The sequence below is a fragment of the Zosterops lateralis genome (assembly GCF_965231275.1).
Source record: "Zosterops lateralis genome assembly, chromosome: 14".
Taxonomy (NCBI): Eukaryota; Metazoa; Chordata; class Aves; order Passeriformes; family Zosteropidae; genus Zosterops; species Zosterops lateralis.
In genome coordinates this window covers 5,818,074-5,837,776 of record NC_139774.1, presented here as the reverse complement: position 1 = coordinate 5,837,776, position 19,703 = coordinate 5,818,074, and the positions used below count along the sequence as shown (strand labels likewise).

The window sequence follows — 19,703 nt, the reverse complement described above, 5'->3', positions numbered from 1 at the left end:
ATAAAGCAGCAAGGTTCTAAACAGATCAAATTTGCAAGTGTGTTTCAATGTATTTTATGTCTTGGGAATCCCAGAATACCAAGCAGCCTAATATGTTACTACTTTGCAGCAATTGTTTTTTTCTTATTTTAATGTTTCCACAGTCAGTACATTGCCAGCTAACTTCTGGTATGTGAAGAAAAAGAAGTGAACTTGTCCTTAAAGACTGAAACTTGTCCCTAAATTCTAAATTTAATATAATTGCAGGCAGGTTGAACTGGACATTGTACAACGCATCCTCCACTGATTAATTTGTCTAACCTAATTCTGTCTGATCTGGTACCTGACTTATTTAACACTGCAGGCCTGAGTTAATAAAGTCTTTGGGGAATTGGACACTGTGCTGGTTTTAACCAGCCTTATTTGGAGGAGTAAAAGGGGACAAGGTATGTCTTTATACTTTGGGACCTTGATAATAAGTTGCAGTAGTCCATGTTCCTACTGTTAGTAATAATGTAGTTAGTTTTGGTATTATTAAAAGAGCAATTAACACCTGCAGATATGATCAGAGATGCTATCAGAGAGGAGGAATTCAATTTCACACTGAAGTTCAGCTTAGACTTTTATTTCTGGAACAAAAACTGGGTACACACCATAGTTGTGGAATTCTATTTCTAAATGTGACTTAACTCATGATAAAACTGCAATTACTCTAAATGCTTAATTACAACTCAATGGGAGTAAACATGCACTCAGTGTAAGGGGAGGAGACTCCTTGGGGTGGGGTGATCCAGGCAGATCTGCTCTCAAATCCTATATTTGAGAGGTTTAGCAGAAATAACACTGCAGAAAACAGTCGTAACCTCGAAGAAAGAAGACCATGAATGAGTCATGGCTGTGAAAACTTTTAGGATATGTTGTCTCAGATCTGAAGTGACATTCACATGTGAACACTTCATATGTTCATGTGGAAATTCCTTGTGTGTCCATTCTGAGTATTCCAGTAACAAAATGTGAATACCTGTAACAGAGTGATGAGTCAGGGGAAGACCTGGCAGTGGCAACTGATTGGATACAGATACACCATATACAAATCCTGTGTTGGTGATGTATTTTGGCAAGTAATAGGTAATTGTTTTTAGACAACTGAGAAACTGATAGCACACATATCACTTACCACCACCATGTAGAAAGAAGTGTGGTGGAAAGCTGAGAGCAGTATTTGAGACTTGCCTTTGACTTCTGGCACTCTTTGTATGTGGAGTTTCATATTTCACCGGGGATCCCTGACATGCTGTCCCTTATCAGGGTTGTACTTTGATGCACAAGCTGTGGTTGGGGTCACCAATTGCAATCAGCCACTGTGCAGAGAGGATTTATCACCCTTGTGGTTGCAGGTGTAATACAGAAATCCTGTTTGAAGTAGTGAGGACAAACAAAATGATGGGGCTTGAGGAAAAAATGTCATGGGTCAAATTGAGTGGGAAATGTTTTAATTTGGTCTCTCAAATAAATGGGACTCTCCACTATTTCAGGTCAACTTCTCCTGTATTATTTCTGGAAGTAATGTTAAGTGACTCCTTACTTCATATTGTGTGGTGTCATGGAGAAAAAAGATTTATCACCATCCATGGCCTGAGAAACTTGGATGTACTAATTGCCCAGTCATGATGTTTCATGATGTTCCCTTTTTTATTTTCTATCTGAAACTTATTTTTGTTACAGCGCAAGTTTTGATTTGGTGTTGGATTTTGGTTGGTATATTTTGGGGGCTTTGGTTTGTTTGGGGTTTTTGTTTGTTTAGAAAGCAGTGAAGTCTGTTTAGAACAACTTTTCCAAATGGTTTGAAGAAAAACAGCACCAATACTTCCTGACAAAATTGCACCCTCTGACTTTATTGTCTCAGCTGAGATGGAAAACTGCCAGAAAACAAGGAGGAAACCTCCAAGACAGAAAACTCCTTCCTCTTCCACCGTGACAAACAATTATAGTGTGCTGATTGTCCAGCTAAACCCCTGAAGCTCTGGCCCCTGTGCCCTTGATAAGGTAATCCTACAGGCTGTATATAAAGGCCTGGGCTAATACCAGTGTGGAGGTGTAGGGACTAAGCTGCTTAGGGCACGGGCTGGCTTTTGTTCTGTGCCGGTGTCGCCTGCAGAGCAGCGGGCTGTGACCGAGCTCCTGGGGACTCTGCAGGGCTCATCCTGCAGCAGGGCAGAGCTTCAAGGGGCTCTGTGTGTTTGGGGGGGTTGTTTTCTTTGTTTTTATACCCCAAGACTTGTAGTCCAGCCCTCCCAAAAAACCGCCCAAACCTATTTTCACTGTGAATTGACACCAATTATTTCCTTTTGTATTTATTTATTTATTTTAGGAATTACTTGATTTCATTTTTCTCCTCAGTTTAGGTTTTCTATATGCTGGAAATATATTTTTGGTATTTTCTTCCCCTTATCATGGACAAAAGACTGTTACCTGAACTCTATGCTGCATACTCTTGAAAATGTCTGAATAGACTTTTAAGGTAGAAATTTAGGTTTGTTTCAGAAAAAAAAAAAAAAAAAAAAAAAAAAAACAAAAACAAAAAAAAAAACCAAAAAAAACCAAAAACAACACTAAGTGAAATTCAGGATTTAGTAAGGCTTTTTGAGATGTTTTAAAAGAGCTACTGGACATAAAAAATAAATTTAAAGTAATAAAACATAGGCGCAAGAGGGTTTCCTAATGTATTCACTTGCTACCTCTGTAATATATATGTAATCTTGCTGTGCAGATTCAGTATTTGACAAATCTCTATTGAGGGAAAAAAGCCCCCAAAAAACCTCCCCAGCAAATTGAAGAGTTCACAAGAAAAAATAAAATATTGCTCCCATTGACCACTAGGTGATAGCCTTGCTCAATTTATTCATTTTATCAAGGTCATTTATATAAGGATTAAAAATGTTTCACACTGACGCTCTTAAAGAATTGGCTTCATGAAAAATAAATCTTTTCTTTCCTGAATATCAAACCCAACTTTACTGTTTTCCTGGTTTATAAATATTTGAGTCATAACACAACTTTTTCTATTGCTGTATTGGATTTATTTTACTATGATGAGTCCCCAACATACATAAAACAGTGCACACTAAATGCACATGTACTCATTACTCTGCCTCAATGACACCAGTAAGTTTGGACTGTTATGTTTTGGTGTACACTGAAGTGTTGACATTTTAAGTTTGATTTTTATCATTATTTGTCTTCATAACCAAAGAGTTTAAAATATTTTTCCTGAGGTTACTGACTTCATTTATTATCTAAAGGACTAATTTTTAATAAAATAATGCCAAATTTTTTATATATCAAGACACTGAGACACGAAAGTATTTGGATTTTGTGAAAGGATTTTCTCAAATCGAGCTGAAAAACCCAAAGTAGAACCTAGTTAATAATTGAAGCATTGAGTGTTCACAATATTGAAATTCTTTCTGGAGAATTTATTAAGACATCTCAAGATGTGACCAGCAGTAGCCTTTGTAGCTTTATTAAATAAAGAAATAGCAAACAGTATAGAGCAATCCCAGTAACTTTGAAGTATTTTTCCTTAGATCCAGCAATACATTAATGTTTTTGTTACTATTTTATTAATTCTGAAGATAGAGATACAATATCTTCATATTTTTGAGGAGTAATAAAAACTTCTTGATGATTTTTCTAGAGCAAGGAACAGGTAAATACTTGTGAATGAATCCTTTGAATTGCATTCAGCACAGCTTTAGTGTCTCTGTGTCTTTGCTTGGATGTGCTGACAGTCTGACATTGAAAAGTAGCTCTCCACATTGCCTACCTTTACTTTCATGCCAGAAATCTCTTGTAAAGGTGAGTGTAGAATAAACCAATTCTATGGAAATATTATGCATACCACTGTAGTGCTAGAAGTGAAAGCAAGACTCCAGAGAACATGCTGAAATCCATATTCTACGAAAATGTGTCTTTGAAAATTGGCATTGTTCAGGTTTCATTTATTTGTAAATCATCTGCTGAATGCTCACTCTAGGATCTTCTCAGCTTTGCCAGAATTCAACTGCCACCTTGTAAAATCACTTTTACATTCTTTCCTGTGAAACTCCAGCCATGCAGGGCCCAGGAGCTGGGTGGAATTTTTGGGAGGAATTGTCATGGTCCAGATGATCCATTAATGATACCTCCATCTCCATTTCTGTTCCAGTCCTGAAAACAGTTACTCTTCCTTCTCCTACTAGTCCGTGAGTGTGCTTTCCAAAAGGCAACCCAAACTGCTCTTAAGTTGACTTTTCTTGTTGCCTTGTGCTTGGAGTGCTTTGCAGCACCCTTTTGGAGAGCTGGGTGAGTTTCTGGGCTCAGCAGGAGCTGGCTGGAGGCTGGTACAGGCAGTGGGGCAGTGCTGTGATCCAGCCCCAGCTCAAGGCTGGCTCCTGCTGGGTGCGGATGCACTGCCCAAGGACTGCTGGCCCTTGCACCTACCCAGCACCAGCCATCCACACTGCCCACCCCATTGCTCTGGCATTTTCCAAGGAAAATTGGAAAGCCTTCATCTTTCTGCAGGGTTTGTCTGAGAGGTAGGCAACGTTCTATGCATCCTGTGAGAAGTATGTTGATATTTTGGAATTACTTAGGTAAGCCATAGCTTACATAAGCTATAGCTACACCTTCAGGAGAGATGGTGTGGCTTTGAGCGCTCATTTGTTTGAAAAAAAATAATGACTGTAAAGCTCATCATATCACAATTTTCATCTTTGGTGTGGGGCCATGTTTTATTTTCATGTGTGTATCACTTTTAGTTGAGATTCTAATTACAGTATACGTGCAGCTATTAGAAATCTGAAGCTACCAAGTGTTTCAGATTTTCTCAATTCTTTGGGTACATTCCACACCACTGAAGCTGCACAGAAGCTTTCCTGTCATTTTCAACTCTAATACAAACAATAGTAATTTCTCTGCTTCAACAGATTTAAAAAATAATTATACTGCACTTGAATAAAATAATCTATTTCTTTTAACTACTGTGTCAAAAGAAATACTGATCTTTTGTGTTATCCACATCTACCCAAATGTCTGACATGTGTCCAAAAGAGTCTTAAAGAACAAAAATGCTTTTTAGAGAGTGAATTTCTTTTTCAAGGATGGAGTATTCACTTAGGGAAAGACATACCACACTTAACCTAATCTTTTGAACTACCATCTTTATCTTAATATTGTTTTAGTTGTGATGGTAATGTAGGATGCTGATGATTGAAGCACATATGCATTAATTTCTGGAGGATTTGATATCTTCTCCTTGAATAATTCAAATTATTTGCCTTTATACTGGGACCATGAAAGCAATTCTGAATTTAACAGTAAATTAGTGAAGTATAGATGTTCTCATATTTTCTCGAGAGTTTTTATCTGAAAATTGAGATGTGAGTGATACATCAGGTAACAGCTCCTTTGTAATTATTGTACTCTCAGTGTATTGAGGCTGCATTTTCATAACTAATTCAACTAGGGCTTTATATTTCTTAAATTGTGAAGATTTTTAAAGGCTACAAAACCTTTTTTACACTAAGTGTTCTCAAATAAATAGAATACCATAAAGCTTTCACAGCTTTGCCCTTTTCCCAGAATTGTCTAAAAAAACATTCCTGCTGGTACCAGGTAATAAAATGTAGACTGAATTCTACAGATGCTACATGGGACAGGTAGAGCTAGAGGTTCTTCATGGAGCATGAGTTGAGCCTGTGTACCTAAAAAATATTTCCTTTGAAGTTTTTTTAATGAGGTCAGAAACACTGTTTCCATGGCAGGAGCCTTTTTGACTTTGAATTTCAGCGAAGGGTTTGTGCTGAAATTCCTGTATTCCGTTGTCTTGATTTCTGCAGGGATAACAAAAGCCAGCTGCTATCACAAACTGAAAGGATACCTCATTTCCTTCAGTGCATACACCTCCCCTGTTGTATAATCATGGATTTATTTAATGTATGAATGGATTAAATTAACAATTTAATGGATAGCACCACTAGTTGCTTAATACCATTGTATATGAAAAGGAGGTGATTGTGAAGTGGTCAATGTGTCACTGTTTCTGTTCAGTGCAATGTAATGTGGCACTGGGACAGGGAAGGGCTCCACAACAGCAGCAATGTCAACAACTGTAATAGCCCCATCTATCTTGGTCTTAAATTTCATCTCTCTGCATAGAGGAGAAATGCACTCATGAGAGACCAGTGACTGTGTTTCTTTTGTTTAATCAGTACTGATGGCTTGAATCAGGAAAGAGAATTAGTAGAAATACGACATGAAAGCCTAACAGGTGGTTGGGGGTGCGAGTCTGTGAGTCCTGGCACATGCCCAAGTGACTTGCCCAAAGGTGTGAAAAGGGGCAAATTAATCATAGAAGATGGACTTTAGGAATCCCCCGTTAGTGACTGAAATAAATGCAACTGACATCTGTTACTCGTTTCTCTATAAAAAAAGATAAGAATTGCTCTGCTGTTATTATGTGGAAGAAAGTGAGTCGTTGCCATTAAGCAGAAGCTTTCACGTGTGGCTTGTCACAAACTGACAGGAGGCACGTGTCCTGATCGAGTTAGTGCAGTCATTCAGACTAGAAAAGGCTCTGGCATGAGAAGAATTGGCTGCTGCTGCAGAGGGGAAATATGGACACAAAGGGCTCGTTCGAAATATGGACACAAAGGGCTTGTTCCTCCTTACCTGAGGGAGCACAGAACAGCCTCAGCATCAGCCAGGGCAGCGTTTGAACCCTGCTATAATGCTCCATTAATGCATCTGACTGCTTCATTAAACACGTTGGCATGACAAAACAAATGTGCCATCCCAGGATGAAAACTGCTGCCTGCTGATGGACACGGCGACAAAAGGGCAATTTCTGATGGGTGTAAAATAGCCTTGTGCCTCAGCCTCCTCTCAGAGCAATACTGGGCAAAACGTGAAAATTCTGGCAGATTAGTCATAAGAGTGTGCTCAAACCCACCAACACACCTTGCCAATCACTTGATTGTTCCACAGGATTTCATAATTGCAGGTTGACAGAAAAAAAGTGTTAAATGAGGGGGGGTTTATTGCATAGTCACTCAAACTGCTAGAACCAGGGTCACAAACTCTTACCTGCATAGTAAATAAGTAAGGTATAACAGCTGCTCTGCACTTGTGAAAATGTGTCTGTCTTAACATGAGCTTGGTGAAAAAACCTTCTCCAGAATAAGATTGTTATTAAAATGAATATTATGTTATATTGTTATAACTAAGAATACTTATTCCTGAATGAATCCATATTAATGCTACATAAACAATCTAAATAATTTCTGTTTTGACAGCAAATTTTCAAGCTGCCTTTTCCTGACATAATTTTCATTTTGTGTTGTTTCAGGAGAAAACTTAGCTGTTTCTCATCAGAGTACATCAAATACAACACTCCTTCTGGTAAGAATACCTGATTATTTAAGTTGCATTATAAAATGTAGCTCTCTGGAATCTGACACATTCAGCTGTTTTTCATTTTCAGTAACTGCATTTAACAGTTCCATCTTTCTTTCAGGCGCACTTTAATTCTTTTTATTCCTTTGTTCCTGTCTCCTCTGCTTTCTGAATTTATTCTGCAACTTCATGAACAATGCTGTAAATCTTCCTGCAGTCAGGATTTCAGACAGTCACAAGCAGCATGTGGTATGTGAAATCCAGGCATTCCAAGAGCTACTTTTATTTATCCTCTTGTGTTTCTATTCATTTTGTGAAGTTTTTGGCATCATTAGTGATGTCAAAATTGAGCATGTTGCCCTAGAAAGAGAAATATAATATAATAATATTTTTTTTCTGTGGAAAAGGAGAATGTTCAGGAGACACCCAACTGACTTCACTGTGTCTTGCCATTTAAAGAACACACCACAGGGATTTTTCATCAATGTCCCATCCTTTCTCTTTTGGATGACCACACTATGTTTCTAGTTCACTTTTTTTTGCATCCAACTTTACTATTTTTTACTGGTTGTTTTTAAATAAAAATTATACTATTTTTATGCTATATTTGAGATGGTTTAGAGAGTACTGTCTGTGTAGTTCTGTCTTTTTTTGCCTTCTCTTTTTTGGATAAGAACCTTCATATTGTTGTGTATAATACTGTTAGTGCACTTAGTCATGATGCTCCAGCAATTTATTTACTTTTTTTCCTGCCAATGAACTGAAGAGGGGAGGAAGCTACTGCTTCAAATTGTTTAAAACACCATAAAGGAATACATTGTGGATCATCTCTTACTTTTGACTATTCTGTGTTTACAAATGGAGTGCTGAACTTGATCAGCACTCCAGGGGATCAAGGAGGCCCAGACATAAGAATTGCATATGTGCAATTCTACAGGAAGGAGGAATTCCTAAATCCATCCCTTCAGAGAATTGTGAAGATTGCAAAGGTAAACTATCCCCTCCTAAAGGCATGACTTCATATTGCAGTGTAAAATGTTTGTGTATAGTGTGTAAACTCATTTCAGGTTTAAAGAAACCAAAACAAACAACAACTCCAGATTAATACAAGCTTCTGAAAACTGTCAGCCCTTCAAATTGAGTCTGAACTACAGCAAAGTTTGGAATTTGACAGTGATTCTGTTACAATGCAAATATTTGTAAGAGATGGCATGTTACTACTGAATTGAAAGTGCTGCAAGAGAAATAAATATATGAAGAGGATTAATAGACAAAATGCTTTTTGTCATTCCCAAGTGGTGTGATTTTTTGCCTTGAAAATAAGTATCACTAAGCAAAACAAAATTCAAAAGAACAAACTCACCCCTTCAAACAATCCAAAGCAAACTTGGAGACTGGACTGTGCCTGAAATGACAGGGTGTCCCCTGCTAAATGATGGATACATCTCTGCATTACCCAGTATTGATTTGAGGTCTTTCCAACACTGACTGAAATTAGGTCACAGGATTTGACAGAACTTTAGCCTGAGACACACAATAAACTTGGATGCCTTGGATATTCCAAATACATTAAGTTGATATCAGCAGGTGACGCTTGATACCACTGTGATTTAAATCCCTCACAAATGGTTTGGCATCAGCAGGAAAGAGAAGTAAGTGGAATTATTAATAGGATATTGAATGAAGAAACACCTGTTTGTCCAGATGTTTGTTTAAATAGATCTATTTACCCTTTCACTGCATAAAGCAATTAATGATTGTGTTTACAGTCTTAAAATGAGCATTTTCCAAATTTGAAATATATCAACCTTAAAGATTCTAAGGGCAGAATTAAGAAAAAATATAATTCTAATAGTAGCTAATATCTTTATTAAAAAAAAAAATAAATACTATTTTAAAGCATCAGGATTGGTGCCACTCCATTCAGTTGAAATCTGTTAATGAAATAACATTTCCATTTCAGTCCATTTTCCAGAAAACCCTTGGTTTTATAGGGACAAGCTCTTAATTTTACTGTTAACTTCAATGAAAGTTAAACTGGCCCCATCAAATATGATCACCATGGGTTATTCCCAGATTTCCTTGTGCAGGGTAGTAAATAAGAGTGTTCCAGCAGTGGGATGTGTGGTGTTCTGCCTGGGCTGCAGTTCCTGGGGGCAGCACTCCTGTGTCCTAGGGCAGGGAAAGTCCTTGGTCTCAGCCCCAGGGAATCAGCAGGAAAGGCTGGGAGATGGTTTCCTTAGAACCCAGGATTTTGTTCCTCCTCTGGTTTCTTTATCTGTGCAGGAAGAGCTGCTCCCTGCAGGATATCAGGGCAGAGCTGCTCCTGTATCTGCATCTCACACCCCTCTGGGGGATGAAGGCTTGCACCAGTTCTCCCGTTTCAATGTCCCCATCAGTTTTCCCCACTGGTCTGATTGTGAAGTGCTCTCTCATTATTTGTGAGCAATTTGCATTTTAAAAGTAGGAAGAAATGAAGAACCCTGTCATGAGGGAACTTGCAGGTGTTTACAAGCAGGTAAATTCTAAGTATGATTTATGTAAAAGTACAGGTGAGTCTTTCTTAAACTACTCCATGTGATGCTCAGGTGTTGTTTAGTACTTTCTCAGTTGCTTTAATCACACAGAACAAAAACCCTTGATTTCTTCCTTTCAGAAAAGCTGTCAGCAGCCCAGTTTTTCTAGGATAAGGTCAGAAATAAAACACAGCTGCAATGTTTGTCTGTTACTTTTTGTGAGCCAAAATTTCCCAACTGCCCTCAAATTGGGATCCTGTGCTTTAACCAGGGGGATAGCAAGAGATGCAGGTCATAGTTATGAAAATTAGCTGGGGTTTCTACTATTCAGATTTACACTTTCAGCATTTTTAAGAAGAATCTTTTTGAGCCAAGCAGATGGAAAGGTTAATAAACCACGAAGAATGGTGTAATGGAACAGGGCTTGAATTTCTAGACTTCAATCTCTTGAAAATGCCATCCTAAAAAGACTGACACAATTTCATGTTTTTATGTAAAATGCCAGATTTCTACTAATGACTGGCTTTCATAGACGTGCTCCCTAATAAAAGATACTAATAACTTTAAAAGGAACAATTAAAATGGTGGGAAGAAGTTTCACTGAGGACCACTTGTGTTAATCCTTGAGAAACAATGAGGAAATGAGGTAACACCACTTACCATCACAGTGCTGTCAGTGCCAAACAAAAGAGGGCTGAGAAAGATGTGCTAATGGCTCAGGATGGGTTGGATCACACCCTCCCTGGCAAACACCAGCAATTAGCAGTCAGGTGCTGTTTATTGTCGCTTCAATAACTGCACCATTGCTGAGCTGCAAGAACTACAGCCCAAACAAGAACACATTTGCTGGCATTTGCCCTGAGAACTGACCTGTTTCCATAGCTGTTCTTCTGTAGAAATTAGGATACTTTTATGATAATCAATCCCCCTTTTTTCCCCTCCACCTTCCCTTTTCCCCCAGCTTTTACTTTAGCTTAATGAAACTTAGAGCATTTTCTTAGAAGAAAGCTTATTCTGCAGGCATGGTTTGGTTGGTTGGGTTTGGGCTTTTGTCCCTTACTCTCCTTCCCAGCTACTCTTATAATCCATTTTCTCTCTTGTTGTCTCCATGAGATTAAGATCATAATCCTCTCTTTGCAGCATCACCAAATAATAGCACCACAGAGCAGCCCCTGTCTTGGTGAGCTTTTTATTTCTCCAGGAACATCCATGTGGCTTATGGCTCCTCCTTTGGGGAAAGCGATACGGACCAAAGTGGAGCAGTCGCTCAGTGTGTGTGTGGTGCAGATATTTATTTTAAAAATTTGAAAAACCCACAAACAAACTCTCAGTTTGCATTAAACCTGTCCTGTGGCTTTCAGCAACATCAGCTGTTGCATTGTTCTCAGAATAAAAAGTTGTGACATTAAACAATTCCATTGTTTGCCTTCATGATTTTGCAAATCCAACACCTGAAAATTAAGGTCAAGACTTCGGGTGCACCTCAAACAAGAAAATTCCAAGGTGCAAAGGCTCAGATTGTCCAAGAATTTTGATATTGGTCCAAGCTTTATTGTGGAACATTGTGGTGGTCTCCCATTATTGGGGATTGCTCCATTAGGAAATTGTTTTTTGAAATCTGAAAACATTTTTTTACTTCTGCATCAATTACATTCCATATCCACATGTGCACTGTATTATCTTTTATATATAAGCAATTAGTTGAGAAAAGAAAAAAAAGTACCCCTGTAAAATGAAATAAAAAAGAAAGATGAGTTGTTAAAAGAAATAGCATTACAGATGTTGCTTCACTATTAAGCTTTGAATTATCCGTTAATTTTCTACTGAACGTAAGAAAAAAGTCATAAGAGAGAGAAATATTTCATGTGAGAGATAAACCTTAATAGGATTATGAGTTTAATAGCAAAAGTGATAAAATTTGCCTTCTCAAGATGCGGAAGAAATTATTGGAATTTCCCCTTTCTCTTGAAATTAAAGGTGGGGCAGGGTGGCAATGGGGGAGTTGATTTAGAATTTGTTTTAGTGAATTGCAGAGCAGGTGAAAAAAAATAGACTTGCTTGTTTGGGGATTGAACATTGAAGCTAATAATGGTAATAATGTTCTTGTCTTTTCGATCCATAAATTGAAATTGCAGCAAAAACTGGTCTTTGGACAAAGCAGTATTTTCTGACATAAATTTTGAAGCAAAAGTCCAGGACATTTTTCAGTTGCTGTAAGAAACAAAAGCTTCTAAACTTCTGAAAAAAATAATTTAATGAGAAGTGATTTTTTAAAAAAAAATTATTATTTCAGTTTGGCATTTGAATGCAAACAGTTCTTTTTCAATGAATTTAAGTTAAAATGTCACTTCGTTTTGATTTGGTGGCTAAAAAACCAAATTGACATTTCAAAATGAAATAAAAATATCATTTTGAATCAATGTTAATATGAAAGGTCACTTGGTTTCATAGCCAAAAAATCCTTCTGGAGCAGAATATTTCATATTTAAGCAGGAATTAGGGGATTTTTTTCTCATAGAAAAATGTAAATTATTTTATATGTATGAGCATCAGCTCTCATTCACACTATTTGCATGAGAAATATGTTGTCTGGCTGTATCAAAATTATACTTTGCTTGAATTCCATAGCTCTGCTGTCTGAGGAATACTTCCCAACTCTCTGCAGCTGGGGCTTTGTTAGAAATGGAAATTTCTACCTGTGACCCTGAGCAGGCTGCTTCATTTTCCCATGTCTTGCAGGTGCTCACCCTGCTGGGAATGCCCTTCCACTCTCTCCCTGTTTGCAATGCCCCTGCTCAGTGGAGCTGCCCAAGGGCTGGTGTTTCCTGATGGCAAGAAAGGTCCTGGGCTGGCATTTAAATGTTCAGCATGGGCTGGGCAGAGATTGGGGTCCCTCTTCTCCTAATCTCAGCCACAGAATCACAGAATGTGTAGGTTGGAAGAGACCTTCAAGATCATCAAGTCCAACCCAGCCCTAACCCCTCAACTAGACCATGGCACTGAGTGCCACATCCAATCTTTTTTTAACACATCCAGGGATGGTGACTCTGCCACCTCCCCAGACTGACCATTCCAGTCCTGCAGGAGCTGTTGGCCTCAGTGGGCAGTGCTTTATCCCTCAGCTAGGGAACATGCAGATAAAGATGATACTGAGTTGTGGAAGAGTTCAAAAATATTGGCTTGCTCCCTTTATTGTTTTTCTTGTTGCCTTTCCAAAATGCGGGAGTCTCGTGCCGTGCTTTGCAATGTTCTCCTGCTTGTTCTACAGAAATGTTTACCATTTTTCTCAGCTTTTGCAAGCAATTACTGAAGATGCAATTTTGTGCTTAATGAGCAGCTGAGCACTGAACCTTAAAAGAAAAAAAAAAGCTTCTCCTCTCCAAATATTAATTAATCTTTCAAGTTAAAATACTGTAACCCAAGCATCCAATTTTAAACTCCCTGACTCTAAAATACTTTTCAAATGGTCAGATCATTAATTTTCTTTCAAGGACTCACAGGCAGCACAGAATAAAGAAGGAAACTTGTAAGGTTTCCTTACTTGTTTGGTTTTGCATGCTTCCTGTGCTATCCACAGCACCCAGAACTTTTTCAAATTAAGCTGCTGTTAGTCCACCTGCAGCTGGAGAATGAGCAGTTCTTCCCCTTCCCCTGCCTGCCAGAGAATCTCTTTGACTGGTGCTGGTTTCCTTCTGCTTTCTCCTCAGGCTGGGACCAGCCTGTGCTCCAGGGAGGGACCTCCAGCTCATCCCTGCTGCAGCGGGACTGACCTGGACATGGGAGCAGCTGCTTCAGGGCCTGGGTCCTTCAAGTTTTATCATTCCCAACAACTGGGAAAGCTGCTGCACCTCCTTCTCTGGGGTGAAGCAAATATTAACAGGCAGTAGAACAGGATAGAACTTAGAAACTCTTGTGTCTCTTTGTAGTTAAGTAAAATTGATATTTGAAAAAAAAAAAAAAAACCAACAAAATTGGACAACAAGCTTCCATCAAACTAGTTAATGGAAGAAGAGAGATTGCTGTACTTTGATGTTTGCACTTGAAAAGAGAGAAAAGCTAAGTTTCTAAGATGTTTTGTTCAAGGTCTTTTGGTTTCTTTAAAAGCTTCTGAATACCTTCTATTTAGCCTAACTTGGTTGTCACTGAACTCAAGCTGTACAAAACCAGAAGAAAAAAATAGGTGTAGATAAATCAAATTGGATGATATTCTGCATTCATACGGTGACTCAGAGAAAACAGCCACAGCCACATGGGTGCTTTCAGCCTGGCAGTTTTGCCAGTAAACCATGGTGTAGGGGAACAGCATCTTCAATACCTGAAACTAGGAAAGGACAGTTGTCGTGGTTTGAAAGCAAAATGAGTGAGAGGCTCCAAGTCAGAAATACAATTTAATAAGAAGAAAGTAAAAAAAAAGTAAAATAAAATAAAATAAATGCCATAATACAAAAGATCACTGACAGAGTCAGAATACAACCTGAGCAGGATGGTGGGAGCAGTCCAGGTGAGGGGCTCTTCCTGAAGCAGTGATCCTGTAGAAAGGTCTGGTAGCTCTGGTCCTCTGAGAATCCAGTAGGTAAGAGCTGCTTGTCCTGTCCCAAATCCCAGATTCTATCCAGGTGGGAATGCTTGGCTCCTCCCCCTGGGCGGAGCATCTCCCAATGGGATGAGGAGTCGTGCAGTGGGTCCTTGGTGGCCCATTAAACAGAGATAACTCCTGGAGGGAGTTACCTGCGAGTCATGGGCAAGGCATTGATGGGCCATGAGCAGAAGAGCCCAAAGGAAGGGGGCCTGGGAAACACTGCTCCAACAATTGGATTCAACAGCTCATGAAGATTGTGATAGAATACTTTGTGCACATCCTATACTACAGCCCAGGACAACAGTCTGCAATGTTAGAATTAATCTCAGACACAAAACCACAACCCATATGTGGTGATCGTGTGTTTCAACAGAATAAACAGACAAAACAAATCTTGCAGAGTGCCCATCCACCCTGATCAGAGAAACAGCAGCAACAGCAGCTTGTGCTCCTGCCTGCTGCTCACTGTGGTGGATGGATCCAGAGGAGGGGAGGAAATCTGTGCTCTGGAATGCTTGGAAGAGAGAGACAGGAGCTCTAGGAGTGACTGTTCTGAAGCCTGGTGGGAAGTTCATGCAAGTTTTCACGGGTACACAACACAGATCTGGTTTGGATACTGTGGCTTTTGGCAAGTGGACTCTGAGAAATACTAACTGCTCTCTCAAGGTTTGGTTTGCAGTAGTGTCTCCAAAGAAGGAAAAAGGGCTTTCAATTTTACTAAATTGAAGGCAGTGCTATTAGTGGTGTCAGCAACTGAAAAAATAGGGAAGAGGATGTGATTATGGCATGTAGTAATTCATCACTGACATTGATATACCTGTTTTTCAAAAGTGTAAACACAGCAAGGCTGACATAGGTGCACAGAATCTTGTTTTGTAGTTGTTTTTTTTCAACATTAGTGCAAAAATATGGTTGGGTTTTATTTTTGCTTTGCTGGAAACACTGAGAGTGAGTAATGTGGGTTCCCATGCTGTAATGTAGGGACATTTCAGTTTAATTTCAACAAGTTTATTCTAGCAGGCAGTCAATTATAATCAAGAGGAGTGAAAAACATGCTAATATATTTCATAGCTGCACAGTGATAACATTACACTGACCATGCTATCCACAGATTTCCATCTCTGTGCAGTGAAATAAATCTGATATTCTCTTGCTATGGTTTTCCGGTTAAGAATGAAAATACACCATAAGATTAAACCAGGCAGGGAGAGATATTAGTAGGGTCTTGGAGTTGTTCGGATTAACAGCCGAGCACTTCCAAGTCATAAATAAATAAAACAAAAAAATATATTCAGCTTGTCAGCCTCTGGGCAAAACTGCCTTCTGTTGTTGCAGCCCTCTAGGTAGTATTACTAAAAAGTGTTAGCAGAAATGCAAAGGGGAAGATACTTTAGTATTTCTCTTCTATTTTTTTTTTCTTTTTTTCCACACCTAAATTTTGCATTCATTTCATGGCTCTGTTTGAACAAGCCAGAGGGCTGGGATGTGGATGAAATGTTAATATGTTATGTGTGTATATACATGTATATGAGGACAGGCCACATACATCTACAAATGCTTTTTGTTTGGGGAACCTGTACACAGGATAATGTGCTCAAGTAGGGCAAGCCCTTCTTCCTAGTCTCTTTTATTCTTTCTTGACAACTATATGTATAAAAATATATATGAAAATAATACATTTATAAACAAGATAGTGTAATTTTTTAAAATATATTTTACTGGCTATTACGTTATGCTGTAATAGATTCTCTCAGTGCTATCTAATCTTAGAACTGTACCATGCAGTGAAACCTCCATGAATTATTAATTCCTAAAAGGGTCATATCAGAGAATATTTTCAATGGGATGGTTCAAAATGAAAGTGCAGCACCAGGCAGAAAAGTGACTGGTTAAATGGGAGAAAAACTCTTAGTTGGCATAAAGACTATATTGTATTGTGTTATTTTTGCCTGTTTTAGGAGTAGCATGTGTGCATGTTCTGCCCTGAAAGGCTTGGGGTCTTCTACTTTTTTCTTTCTTTCTTTTTTTTTGCTCTTTTAACTTCTCTGTATTGCAGGATCTGAGTGTATTTTCTATTTCAGGCTGTATTGTCAACTGAATTCTAATCAAAAAGTAATAGCAAAGTCAAAGTGAGGAGGATAGTGACTTTCTTGGTAGTATTTGGGGCCTAATATTATCCTGAGCATCAATATTTTTATTATGAAAAAAATAAAATACTGTTATGAAGCCCTCCATGACTGCACAAATCTCTATTCTATCCACTCATGGGAAGCAGGGAGGCTGCTGCCTTCTAGAAAAGCTCCACAACATTTTTTCAAATGGCCAAAGAAAGGGATGTGCCATTGCACTTGCTCTGCTGCTGGGGTGTGCTAGAGAATTTGGTGCTGCCATTCCCAGTCTGGGCTGGCCATGCTCTCAAGCCAGCATTGACATTTTCACAGCTTTCCACTCCTGAAATGAATGGGATGGGCTCACAGGAGGCAGTTCCAGCTCTCAGGAAGGAGCTGCAGTGACAGTCAGCTGGAGAGATTAATTTGCATCTTTAACTGACAAGGCTCTTTCTGGAGTGAACATCTGACCACAGGTTCAGATTTATGAGGTCTTGTTCCATGTTGTGTTTAATGCACTAACTGCAGTCAGGTGAAAAATTCATCTGTGGCTTCCTCTGAGTTGTTTCCATCCCATCTGCACAACCCAGTGAGATCCTTCTGAAGGGTGTGTGCTGTGAACCTCTTACATCTTTATTAGCTAGAATTCTTTCAAGGTTTTTATTTTACTGCTAAGGGGAGGTTTTAGAATAAAAGGATGCCTCAGCTGATCTCTTAGTGTAATCTGTGAATGTAGACCCACAATAGAAAGACAGCAAAACAAATTCAAAAATGTCCTTGGGAAAACCAGCTGGAATGAACTCTGTTCATCCATGTTAATTTCACAACTTCTGAGTAAATTTATGCCCACTCCGAAAGTTACGTCTTTGAAAGGAAAACCCGAACGGGAGACAACAAAGCATCTACAAAGCCACTGGAAGTGTTTGTCCTACATGCAGACTGCCTGCCCTCGGTGTGGATAAAAGGATATTTCAGTCACATAAACAGATGGAAAAGGAGTGGCACTTCTGGTCACCTCTACAGACTTGTGTCTGACACTGGCAAACACAAGTGGGTTTGAACTCTGATGCAAATGCACAAACAGATCTGCAGCTTCTCACACTGACCTGCAGCAATAACAAACAGATGTTTTTAGCTTAATGTTTGCTTGTGAAGATTATTACAACAGGTTTAGGTAATACATTCATGATGGCAAAAGTAATAAACACGATTAAAAGGCCTCCTTCAATGAGTCTTGTCCTTGCCCAGTGAGTTCATGTCAAAGCTTTATTGACAACTTGACCTTGAAAATAAAAGATAATGGTCCTTTCTGACACTTCATTTTCCAATCACTTTATTAGCTGAGGAAATCTGGCACAGAAACATTAACTAGACGTAATTAATTTGCATTGATGACATCAATCAACCTCTATTTAATTAATATAATCAAGGGCTGTAATTTGTTTCCAAATATGATGAAAGACATAGTACTCTATGTCCAGTGACAAAAGGAAGAAAAACAATGTCAATGTTCTAACAGAAACTTTGCCTATGCTATGTGGAGGTCCAGAATAGAGAATCTGAACAAAATAACCACTATTTTGCATTTGGATGTATTTCTTCTTACCTCAGATGGAAGGCAGAACACAGCACATTCAAAACCAGCAGTCTGTTTTCATTGGAGCAGGTTATAGATTTTCATTGAGGAGGTGATAAGTGCTGGTTGAAACTTGTCAAATTTGAAATAAATTATTTTTTTCTTAGGGTGGGGAGGCATATGTTTAACAATTTAGTGATAGCAAAAATGTTATTCCCATGACATCTTCTTTCTATCCACTACTGTAAATTTTCCCGTGTAACTATGTGGAGAATATGCACAATATGACTGCTCTGCAAATAAAAGAATGGTTGTGCCATCAATACATGTTGGATTAAAAGATGGAGGGAGTAGGAGGGCAAACAAATGTGACTTCAAGTAATATGAAATGTGAGCAATACAGGCTAAATGGAGATTTGCACCAACATTGTGATGAACATACACAATTCTCTGCTTGGGAGAAGCCTTTATTCTTCCTTTAGGGCAAGAAGCAAGGGTCAGTCAAATCTGCCATGGTAATGTGAGTATCTCATTGCTGCGGTTGTGTTAGCTGCTCCTTAAAGGGTCAAACTCCTGTAAACAGAAAATACTCTTAAATGCACCTCCAATTATCTAAATGTCTTACATAGTGATGAATACAGCAGGTATCTTTTGAAATGATCTTTAGATAAACATTATCATGGTTGTTCACAAAACTTTTTCCTGTGTAGCTTTCTTTGCCTGAAAAGATCCTGAGTAGAAATACCAGTAAGAAGATGGACTTTTTCAAAAGAAAGAATTTCTTCTGTAGAGAAATTATAAACAATAATGAGGCTTAAATATTTCCTTAAAAAATCCTCTGTGCAGCTTGTGGTTGAACTAAGTTTTTTTCCATTAAAAATACTCATCTATAGCTCCAACTAAATAAAGAAAGTCATTAATTCTCCCTGTTCCAGAGATATAAATGGGACAAAACAAGTGAGCACAAAATAGCCACCAGAGGCAGGAAAAGCTGGGACACAAGGTTTTTATCAACAACAAATGTAAAGACAACACAATTTTTTTATATTTTCTTTATAATACTTTTATTGGAAATACAATTATAGGAACGAAGCATCTCAGTAGCAAAGATAAGTAGATATTTTGATAGAAGCAAAATATATTCCTCCATAGATAAAATAGGTTAGGCTCTGTTCACATTTTTTTTCCTGATTCTAAACCTTGTTTTAAAACTTCTTTCAGAAACACTGGGTCAAATTGTAGAATTTTTTTTTTCATTTTCTTTTTTGTCTCGAAATAGTACAGCAATATGAATCTTAAAGTAATTGACGGGAATTGATCCTAGAAGCTCTGTGATCCTGCTCACTGGTGTTTGGTAACTCCCCCTGGATTGACATAAGTGGAATTAGAGCTCTCCTACTTCTTCAGTATAATTACATTATCACTGATCATATTTAGTTCTCTGGCTTGCTTTGCTTTGATCTCTCTCATTCTGTCCTTATTCAGCTCTTCTTTTTTATTTTCCATGTTTA

At 38.4% G+C, this 19,703-nt stretch overlaps 1 long non-coding RNA gene across 1 annotated transcript in view; it reads left to right on the top strand.

The window, feature by feature from the left end:
• LOC310914930 overlaps positions 1-19,703 on the top strand; it is a 286,047-nt gene that overhangs the window by 33,931 nt on the left and 232,413 nt on the right. Inside the window, exon 2 of the long non-coding RNA XR_014591130.1 lies at positions 7,367-7,419. This is a non-coding gene — a long non-coding RNA (uncharacterized lncRNA). The remainder of the gene's footprint in view (positions 1-7,366; positions 7,420-19,703) is intronic.